General features: G+C 46.4%; 1 long non-coding RNA gene across 1 annotated transcript in view; it reads right to left on the reverse strand.

The window, feature by feature from the left end:
* The window catches only part of LOC138369143 (uncharacterized), a 132,968-nt gene extending 121,740 nt beyond the window's left edge, over positions 1 to 11,228 (reverse strand). Inside the window, exon 1 of the long non-coding RNA XR_011229766.1 lies at positions 11,118 to 11,228. This is a non-coding gene — a long non-coding RNA (uncharacterized lncRNA). The remainder of the gene's footprint in view (positions 1 to 11,117) is intronic.
* Positions 11,229 to 11,434: the final 206 nt, after the last annotated feature.

Below are 11,434 nucleotides of genomic sequence, written 5' to 3' on the forward strand. Positions count from 1 at the left end.
ATGCGTCACCTCCACCACAGGTGCAATTGGACTGTGTTCAAGTGATCGTGAGTTACCGGTTTCACAATGAGCAATCCATCATTGCTCAGTAAGTGAGAAACAAGAATCAAGTAGTGATTCCAAGTGTTTGAGCGAAGACCGTGGGTCAATACTCCTTACTGTGGGAAGCGTGGACTGACAATTTTGACTCTGCTCAGTGTTTATGTCCACGCCAGTGTCCCCTGGCGACCCTCGTAGTGCCCCCAAACATTCAAGCGTGCAGTCAGCCAGCCTTCAGCAACATCACGCTTGTGTATAAACCGCGTGTGTTTATCGAGTGCGCGTTCTCCCCGTTTATTGGTGGCGGAATTAAGCAATTTCCGACCTTAGTGTTGCGTGCGCAGCCACCTCACCGGCCGTGCTGCCTAGGGGTAGGGCTCTCGCCTCGCTTGTCGCACCTCGCTGCCTCCCAGCGCAGCGTCCTTCCTCAACCTTCACCTCACTCCGTCACCCCTGGCTCGTGCTTCAAGCAACAGCTTGGACAGTGAGCGAGTGTTATGATTGGATGTCATACCGGTATAAATTAACGTGAATGCTCAAATACGGGGAGACATCTCCCGTCCACGAGGCTAACCATAGCCCGCGCTTCTTGCCCCGCTCCTGTGCCAGGTAAGTTACGGGCTCACCATAGCCCGTGCTACTTGGAACGTGTTCCGAGTAGCTGAATCTCTAACAACATCTAACATCAAATATTATTTCTATCTTTCGTACGTGCCAAATTCGTTGCGGTTGAACTTAGTTCAGCCGTCCGGTATTCGCTCTCTTTAGTTCCCCTACGGGACCTAGTTCGATTTCTCGAGGAAGCACGATAGGTAAACACCACCTACAGTTGTTCTGTGTGACTACTGTAGCTGGACCAAGTGTGTTTATCATCTTACCACATCACTGCTAAGTGCATTCCATTTATTAACTACTCTACACTGAAAAAGTTTTCTAATGTGTGGCACATTTGGGTACTCAGCTTCCACCTGTGTCCCCTCTCTTGTGCGTGTACCACCCGTGGTAAATAATCCATCCTTGTCTACCCTGTCAATTCCCCTGGGAATTTTGAACATGGTGATCATGTCTCCCTTAGTTCTTCTGTCTTCCAACGACGTGAGATGCAGTTCACGTAGTCTGTTCCAGAACTAAGAGGCATGAGTTATGAGAAGTACTTGTGTTCTGGTACTGGAGTGTTATGATCTCAGCCTACAGGAGAAACGTTGATAGTGTTTGGTTGTCATTAGTGTGCAAGCAGCAGTGAGAGGTGGGCGATTGTTTGCATCCTTATGTCAAGGAGTGTTTTATACTGAAGTTTAGAGTTACAGTCGTAGGCTGGATTACCTACAGATGTATGTGTTCTAGGACTGATAGAGTGATCGATTGATCATTGTTGTGTATTAAGGAACATTTGTACTGATATATGTTGTTGCATTCACATGTTGATTTTCATTGTACACATTTATAGATATATATATATATATATACATTCTTTTGCTGATGGTGCAACAGTGTATGTAGACTTGATCAACTTGAGGAGGTTGATAGTATCAGGTGGTGAATCAGAAGATAAGATACCACTTGGTAAACTGATAGAGTTCTGATGGTGTTGGAGAGCAACCTGATTGTAATAGTATAGAGTATAGGATTCATTATTATTATATGTGTGTATGTATCGTGTATGTGCTCTGTCCAGTAAATGTATTCAAATTTGCTGGTATTTGACCTTGTCCTAGTGAGGCTTCCCATGAAATAGTACAGAAGGAGAGAGAGAAAGAACCAAGAATCACTGCTGTGGACAGGGTAGAACGTAATACTAATAAGTCAAAGGGGGATTGAGGAGATCATATCACCTAAGGAGAGAGTGGGGAGTCACAGCGGCTCGAGTGGGTGCGTGTACGTGACAACGAGGCTAAGTGTTGGAGCCGCATCCCCTAAACGTGTGACGTTGAGCCCCTCTCCAAGAGCCAGAAGCGCCCAGGGTGATCTCCTGGTAAAGTATAAACACACTACCGAGTTGTGGGATGGGTTGTCCGTAAAGGAGGAACGACGACAACAACACAACGACACCAACACACAATCTATAATAGGAGCCAGTGGAAAGTCGATTGGGTATCCAAAAAGCACGACTTGTTTGCGTCTTTTTGAAGTGCCCAGCTTTCCCAAGCACACAGTTTCCCTTGCAGGATTGTTACTTTTTGTAAGTAATTTGCAGTCTGTTGATCTCGTGGTGTCATCATTATCTTCTCAGGTTGACTGAGATGGAAAGTTTGAGCTCTGGTTGTTCCTGTTCCATTGCCATTACTACTACATATGCTGTAGGAAAGTGGTCTGTCTGCATTATCTGTAATGTTGGAAGATGTGCAGAGTGACTGTCTGGTACTCGCCTAGTTGTGCTTGCAGGGGTTGAGCTCTGCTCTTTCGGCCCGCCTCTGAATTGTCAATCAACTAACTTACTAAGTCCCCCCCCCCCCCCACCTCCCCCACACAGGTGAGGAACTGGTGGTGTCCCCTCCGGTCTCACAGTGGTCCTGTGCCTGGGCTGTGGAGAAATACATTGTCTTACACTGGCAGGTGTGTGACTGGTACTGTCCTCTCTAAGTCCATTATGTCTGGTGTTTTGCTGGTGGAAGCACGTGATGAAGCCTCGATAGCAGTTTTCTCCAGTGCGTGCTGCACTTCGGTCCACTGCCCCTCCTCGTCTGAAAGCTGTGCAGCGAGTAGATTATCCCAATAATATACTCGCTTCAAATGCATTGGCCTAATGAGTAGCAAAGCTCTTCTTGGTACTAATTATGGAACTCGACCCTTAACTTCCACATACTATTTCTGTCAACCTTTGGACTGTGAGGTGTTGCCCGAGCATATAAGCAGCAGAGTGGCCAATAATAACTAGTCTACTTTCAAGTGTGGTCTAGAACAGACACTTGCGAGATATTGTACCGACACTCAGTGCGCTCAACTCACACCATTGCTCGCCAAAGTATCACCTGTGTACTTCTGTAAATTCGACCAAATATATATAATCTTAGTGTCTGTTTATTGTCACCATACTTTACGCAACAATAGAACCGTTACATTGGTGACCCAGCGAGTGAAAAAAACACCTAGTCACAAACTAGATCTTCGTCATGGATTTATCTACCAGGTTTCCAGCATACTACGCAGATGAACCAGAATTTTGGTTCATGCAGATGGAGGCTATTTTCGACCTTCACGAAATTACGACTGAGAAAGCCCAAAATGCCTGTACCCTGCCAACCTTCCCTCGGAGGCTATGCACACTGCCTCCGCTGTCATCACCAGACACCAGGACGTACACTGCATTGAAGGCCGTTCTTCTACAGGCAGCGATGAAACGCCGCATTCAACAAAGGAATCAATTCCTCACTGACAAAAGATTAGCAGACAAAACACCAGCTCAGCTTCTGCGCCATATTCGGTATGTAATGCAAACTGCAACTGGTCCAGCCCCCAGCGAGATTGTGAGATCACCCTGGATACAACCTGTCCAAAACACATTCAACTGGCCCTGTTCAGTATGGCTGACGACACCATTAGCCCAGCTGGCTACACTGGCAGACAGGCTTCATACGACGTCTGATAACGCTATGCTGTCCCACCCCAGTGTTACACAGCAGACTACAGACACCCAACAACTACGTCCTCCAGACCCAGCGTTTCTTCCGCCCAGGGAGGACGTACTACGTCAATCCAGTATCAGTCTCTAGGCGACAGCAAGAACATCGGGGAGAGCTTTGTTCTTACCACCAGAGGTTCAGACACCAAGCCCACAACTGTAGGGCTCCTTGTTCCTGGTCGGGAAACTACTTCGGCGGGGACTGTTCATGGCCAGTGACCCCGCCATTTCAAACACTACACTGCTCTACATATCTGACATCATCAAATGCCGTTTCCTCGTTGACCCAGGTGCAGCAGCTAGTGTGTTGCCTCCCCCACTGGTCAAACCAACCCGTACTCCTGGTTTGGACTTGCGTGCCGCCAATGGTACATCCGTCCGTACATATGGGACCCGCATCCTGGTTCTCGAGTTCGCCTCTCTAGGTCGCTTTATGTGGACTTTCCTCATAGCGGATGTGAATCAACCCATTCTTGGATGGGATTTCCTGCAACACCATCGACTTATTGTGGATCCCGCAGGTGCAGTACTTCGAGCCTCTCCTAGTACCTCTACACAGGTTAACAGCGTCACCCCAGTGCATCTACGAAACTTCAAGCACTCCTGGATGAATTCAAAGATGTGACCCAACCCGCCAACCCTCGACCAGAGGTGCAACATACGATTACGCATCACATTACTACAACGGGAGCACCTACCTTCGCCAGACCACGCCGCCTGGCACTGGAACGATTGGCGGTAGCACGTGCTGAATTCAATAAGCTACAGGAGGCAGGAATAATCCACCCTTCGAACAGTCCATGGGCTTCACCTCTCCATATGGTCCCGAAAACAGCCCTAGAGGAATGGCGCCCTTGCAGAGACTACAGGGCTTTCAACGTTCGTACTCTGCCGGATCGCTACCCAATACCACACATCCAGGATTTCTCACAGGGATTGAACAACGCAACCGTTTTTTCGAAAATTGACCTTGTGCGGGCATTTCACCAGATCCCCGTAGAACCGGCAGACATTCCGAAAACAGCGATCACAACACCTTTTGGACTGTGAATTCGTCCGGATACCTTTTGGTCTACAGAATGCAGCCCAGACATTTCAACGCTTCATCGACCAAGTAGTTAAGGACCTTCCTTTTTGCTACGCCTACATTGACGATCTGCTGGTGGCCAGTACATCAACAGAACATCTGCTACACCTCCGACTCCTCCTCACCTGTCTACGCAACTTTGGCTTACAGCTCAACTCCGAGAAGTGTATTTTCCATGTTCCAGAGCTGGATTTCTTGGGACACCGTGTGTCAGCAGCAGGGGTCCAACCACTAGAAAAGTAAATCGAGGCAATCGAGGAATTCCCGTGCCCATTCACTCCAAAGAAGTTGCAAGAATTTCTTGGTGTTGTGAATTTTTATCATCGATTTTCCCACATTGTTCGGACATCTTGCGACACTTGTACGACCTCTTACGTGGTCGGAAACACGTCCCGTCTTTCGTTGGAGTGGACTCCCCCAGGCAGAGACAGCATTCACAGACAAAACACAAGCTGGCGGAATTCACCTTGCTCGCACACCCAGTGTCTGACGCTCCCACCACTCACTACCGACGCTTCAAACACAGCTATTGGTGCTGTACTACAACAGCTCATTTAAGGAGAATGGCGCCCAATTAGATCTTTTCAGCGTGTGTCAACCGCTGAAAAGAAGTACAGCACTTTTGATAGGGAACTGCTCGCCATCTACGCAGCCATACAACATTGCCGGCACTTCCTCGAGGGGCGGAATTTCCACATCCGCACAGACCACAAACCCCTCGCATGCACTGGCGGCCAAGGGTTATTGCTCACTCCTCGAGTAGCATATCACCTGGGATTTATCTCCCAATTTTCCGTGGATATCTGCCACGTCAAAGGAACTAACAATGTCATAGCCGTTGCACTGTCTCGACCCACCATAAACCACGTCGTGACAAACCCAGCTCAGGTGGACTATTGTGTAATCAGTAAGGCCCAACGGGAAGACCCTGATCTGCAGCGGTTACGAACATCTGACACAGCTCTCCGGTTCATCGATATTCCCATGGAAGGTGGCGGTAGTATAATCTGACCTCATGGACTTGAGCACTTAGGCCCTACATTCCTGCCCAGTTTCGCTGGAAAACGTTCAGTATTTCACTCCCTAGCACACCCAGGAGTACGTGCTTCCCAGAAACTACTAACGGAGCGTGTTGTATGGCCAGGAATCAATGCCGATGTTCGATGGTAGACTCGCTCATGTCTCCAGTGCCAGCGAGCGAAAACACACAGAGCTCACTTCAACAGTTATTGTTACCTTCTGACCATTTCGAGGTGGTGCATGCCGACTACATTGGACCATTACCGTCGGCAGGAGGATATTCTTATCTACTCACCTGCATCGATCGATTCTCCAGATGGTCGGAAGCAATCCCATTAATCAACATCTCAGCCGAGTCAGTGGTCCAGGCTTTCCTCTCTGGATGGGTCGCCCGTTTTGGCAGCCACTTTGTCCTCATCGCCGACCAAGGACGACAGTTCGAATCATATCTATGGAAGGAACTTACGGAATTCCTCGGCACCACACATAACCGAACCACAGCATACTACCCTGAGTCGAACAGAATGGTAGAACGCTTTCATAGACAACTAAAAGCCGCCCTGAGAGCTCAAGCACGCCCTGATGATTGGATCGACACCTTCCATTAGTCTTGCTTGGCATCCGTTCGGCCACGAAGGAGGGCAGTGGATTCTCGGTAGCAGACTTAGTATACGGATCTAGCCTGCGGCTTCCGGGCGAATTCTTAACCCCGACGCAACTCATCACACCCCCAGACCCCACTTTTGTCCAGACATTACGGGCGGCCATGACAAACATTCGGCCTACACCACCACGCCAACTGACAACTCGTGCTACACATGTGCCTCATGAGCTCCATATAACTGAACACATATTTGTAAGAGTCGACGCTGTTCGACGCCCTCTACAGTCACCTTACGAAGGACCATTATATGTGGTTGCTCGAACACCGAAGTTCTTCACCATTGAACGCCGAGGACAGCGGGTAAGCATCTCCATCGATCGCCTTAAACCAGCACACTGTGACGCTGCCCCAGACATCCCTCCAGAGACACATCTGCCGACTACGCCGTTCACTTTTCGACCACAGTTACCAGCAGCACCGCCACCTACGACAACGGACGATCCTGTACGACCTCCCACCCTACAACCCCAGTTACCAGCCGCACCACAACCTGATCCTACGACGACGGACGATCCTGTGCGACCTCCCACCCTACGACCCCAGTTAGATGACATCAGCGAAGAGGAGGAAGTTAACTTTGAGGGTTATACAACGCGAGCAGGGCGTACAATTCACCGACCAGCTAAGTTCCTTGATCAAGTATTTTCCCTTCCCTCCCCTGGGAGGGGGAGTTCTGTAGCGAGTAGATTGTCCCAATAATATACTCGCTCCAAACGCATTAGCCTAATGAGAGTAGCAAAGCTCTTCTTGGTACTAATTATGGAACTCGAACCTTTCCTAATTTCCACATACTATTCCTGTCAACCTTTGGAGAACGGTGAGGTGTTGCCCGAGCATATAAGCAGCAGAGTGGCCAATAATAACTGACGGGAGACATCTCCCGTCACGCAGGGTGCAGTCGCACCTCCACAGATCTCCAGTATCATCTATTGATACTGGAAATGGTTCAAAAGGGCCACCACTTATGGGCTATTCATGCCCAAGCCACCTTTTGGGTGGCTTAATCTTTCTCTCTCTCTCTCTCTCTCTGTGTGTAGAAACCACACCATCTGGTCACCATTTGGTCCGGGGGAGATCTCCCGTTACGCTGGGTGCAGTCGCACCTCCACAGATCTCCAGTATCATCTATTGATACTGGTGATGGCTCAAAAGGGCCACCACTTACGAGCTATTCATGCCCGTGCCACCTTTTGGGTGGCTTCATCTTCATAACACATTCACAAGGGAGACATCTCCCGTCATGCAGGGTGCATTCGCACCTCCACAGATCTTCAGTATCAGCTCTTGATACTGGTAATGGCTTAAAAGGGCCACCACTTACAAGCTATTCATGCCCGTGCCACCTTTTGGGTGGCTTAATCTTCATCAAATCAAATCAATAATAACTAGTCTACTTTCAAGTGTGGTCTAGTACACACTTGCGAGATATTGTACCGACGCTCAGTGCGCTCAACTCACACCATTGCTCGCCAAAGTTATCACCTGCGTACTTCTGTATATTCGACCAAATATATATATTATCTTAGTGTTTGTGTTTATTGTCACCATACTTCACGTAATAATAGAACCGTTACAGCTGCCTCTATTGCTTCTTTATCAGACTTCCCCATGACGACTCTACATAATAAGTACCGATTCACTGCCCTACCTAATGCCCGAGACACTCCTAGGCCTGGAGAAATTCATTCCTCTCCAACGGAGGTCGTAAAATGATTCCTCCAGGTGGAATCAGGGATACCTAACACCAAATTGAGCACATTGGTCTACCTTTACCTGTTAGGCTCGGTACACCTGCAGGCGTCTTCTCGCCTTTCAGGGTAGGACGAACTGACCTGGTCATTTACACGGTCCTAAAAAAAACTCATGGGCGACGAGTGCAGTACAACAGTTTGGGCTGCCTGCGTACTGGGTTGTGCAGGATAAGAGTCAGCTGGACAGCAGTTAGTCAACAACGTTTATCCATCAATTGTAGACTAAACTGATTAACTTCCTTCCAAACAAGATATTCCCTGGGTCTTCGCGTATTGATGTGTTCTTCCTCACAAAATCATGGTGTTTTGAGCTGATGGGTGCTCAGAATCTAAAGTTTTCCGGGGAACAAAACCGTGTACGGCCAGTTAGCAACGGCCGCGAGTCCCCAGTATGTTGACGTCTTTGAGAACGATAAGCTTAGCCTTTACCTTCATCTTTATATTTACCTTGTTCATTCTTATATATACGCAGCGTCTCTAGCCTAAATATTATGAATATTACCACACTAAATATAGACGCGACAGTTACACCTTTAAATTTTAGCATATGATCCATTTGTGTAATTACTCGCCTCCACTAAACAATCCCTATCCAGACTTTCTAAACAAATTCCCCGTCTTGGCAACTCTCACTAAGTATTAATAAAAATTTTGCACACATGATAAATGTACAAAGTAGCGGGGAAGTGTCGCTAAACTTCGGCTCAGCCTACATCATGTAATGCTGGCAGACCCGTTTATCACATTTTAGTTACAGACATAACAGCTCACGATCCTGTACTAAAAAACGTTTGTGTGTGGGGGGGGGGGGGAGAATTCACCCAGCAGTTTATCTGATCAACCTTGGTTGTGTTACGTAGGACTGCTCACATCTGTGACCAATAGTCTGGTGGAACAAGCCAGGACACTTTACAGTCGCCTCAAGTAGCTCCGTACAGGAGGGTTGGAAAAGGGTATATGGTAACTCTGTGCTGAGGGATGGTTCCTGCCACGGTGGTGAGGGATGGTTCCTGCCATTATACGTGTTGAAGCAAATATAATTACCACATTAATGCCATCTTACACACTTACGTAAATTTCCCTCCGTCCATCTAATTTGCAATTGTCTACCTAACTAGTATTACAACTTGAAACTAAGAGCTCAATGTTTAATATATTATATGCACCTGACCTATGCATGCCCGTCGAACCATATGATTAACCGTCAGGAGAGGCGAGCACAACATACTTGGCCAAGGTTAGTGGAACAACCCGCCAGCTTAATGTACAAGGAAGCACAACTAATCAAAAATATAAATTACTATGTAAATTTGTAAAGAACTTCAAAGTATACAGTAAAGCCACTATACCTGTAAGGTCTTGATATAACCCATATGCCTCGCTCAAGGCTGCCTCAAGCTTCAATAAGCCAAACTGTTGCACTGTCTCGCATACCTGAAATTTAACATTAAATTAAATACAAGAACACCCTAGGCCTCCTGGCCCATGTGAGGCAAGTCTTCACACCCAGTTTTCCGAGGTGCATCAATTGTTTTTAATTATGCTCTGACAGTTCTATGTCTTCAATACTTTCGAGCTGGCATTCCTTCTATTCAATTTTTGTCCAGTCTATATGTTTAGAAATCGTTCATTGTTTTAATACCCTAAATGTGAACAGTTAGCATTATAATGCCTTCATCAGCCTGGCACTTCAGTCACCTGCTGGAGAGCAACTGTCGTGTTAATCACTTCATATAAAAAAATACAAGTTACAGAAATTAACCACATTCTATGCTAAATATTACAGGTTATTTATGTTTTTTAATTATATATGTACACAATAGTTCTTACATTCTTGTGCAACCCGTTCTCGCAAATTCGTATAGTCAATATTGACTTATTAACTACGTGCATAGGTGATATACTAAACATAATAGATACCCTTAAAAAGCTTCATAGAAAACACCGACCTTACCTAACCTTGTTAGTATGTTAAGATAAGCATCTTATAGCTTCGTAATTACAATTACTTAACCTATTATAGGTATAGGTTAAGTAATAATTGTAATTACGAAGCAATAAGATGCTTATCTTAACATACTAAGAAGGTTAGGTAAGGTCGGTGTTTTCTATGAAGCTTTTTAAGGGTATCTATTATGTTTAGTATGTTACCTATGCACTTATTTAATAAGTCAATATTGACTTTACGAATTTGCGAGAACGGGTTGTCTTGTACAGCCACGACCACGCATAGCGCTCCAGGCAAGTCCTTAATCCTAATGTTCCCCATAATACGACCCCACCAAATCGTCTAACAACCCATGTACCCATTTTAATGTTTGGTAAACAAAGGCTACAGTTAAGGATTGGCGCCCAGTAAGTCCTCCCGGGCCACGGTACGCTCTTGAAACGCCAGGCGAATGTCTTACCACTTTGCCATTGACACTAATTCATTAAAACAACCTGATCTACTCAGCATAATACAATCAAGATAACGCTTTTAAAAATTAACATACTCGTCGCTACATATATAACTAGAAATTAGCCCAAGGATTCCGTGTCAAGTCACTTGTGTTTAACAATTCATGTCACTTTCACAGTTTGAGATCATTGCCAGTGTTATATTGTATATATATATAGACGAGCCACACTGGAGGACTACTAGTTACAGCTCGTATTGAAATCTATTACCATTTTAATATTCTAGACCAATAAAACCGCAAAGCATATTAGCCCCATGTCGGGCAGATATTTGAATAGTAAACCAGACTTGTGTAAGTGACCTGCTCCTGAAGCAACAGTGACGCCACGTCGCTACCTCACTCCGTAATTGTCTTCATAATCAACACTATACATGCCCGAGGACCTGACCAGGTTTACGATTGTTTTAAGTCAAAGTTGTGGCCGTCTAGAGAAATAATCAACTTGTAAAATACTACAATAAGACCATTCACTTGCCTGGAGACTGGGGGCAAGTAACCCGCTGGGACAAGGCTTCTCCAGGGAGTAATTTAGCCAGCAATATACCGCCTCCAGAGCAGCACCTTCCTCCACCAAGGTCCGCGCCACACTGCCTGCCCCCCCCCCCAGTTGGTCAGCCCGGCCTGATGACCAAACTACCTCTGTGACGTCATGTATATGACCCAACTCACACACCAGACTTTCTCATACACAAATAACTTACAAGTAATTGAAACATTATTATTATCGATGTTATTTCTGTTAAGCCTTGATATATATGAGTAGGCCTTTAACAACTGTTACAGTGTTGATGT

Source organism: Procambarus clarkii, chromosome 27, assembly GCF_040958095.1.
Source record: "Procambarus clarkii isolate CNS0578487 chromosome 27, FALCON_Pclarkii_2.0, whole genome shotgun sequence".
Taxonomy (NCBI): domain Eukaryota; kingdom Metazoa; phylum Arthropoda; class Malacostraca; order Decapoda; family Cambaridae; genus Procambarus; species Procambarus clarkii.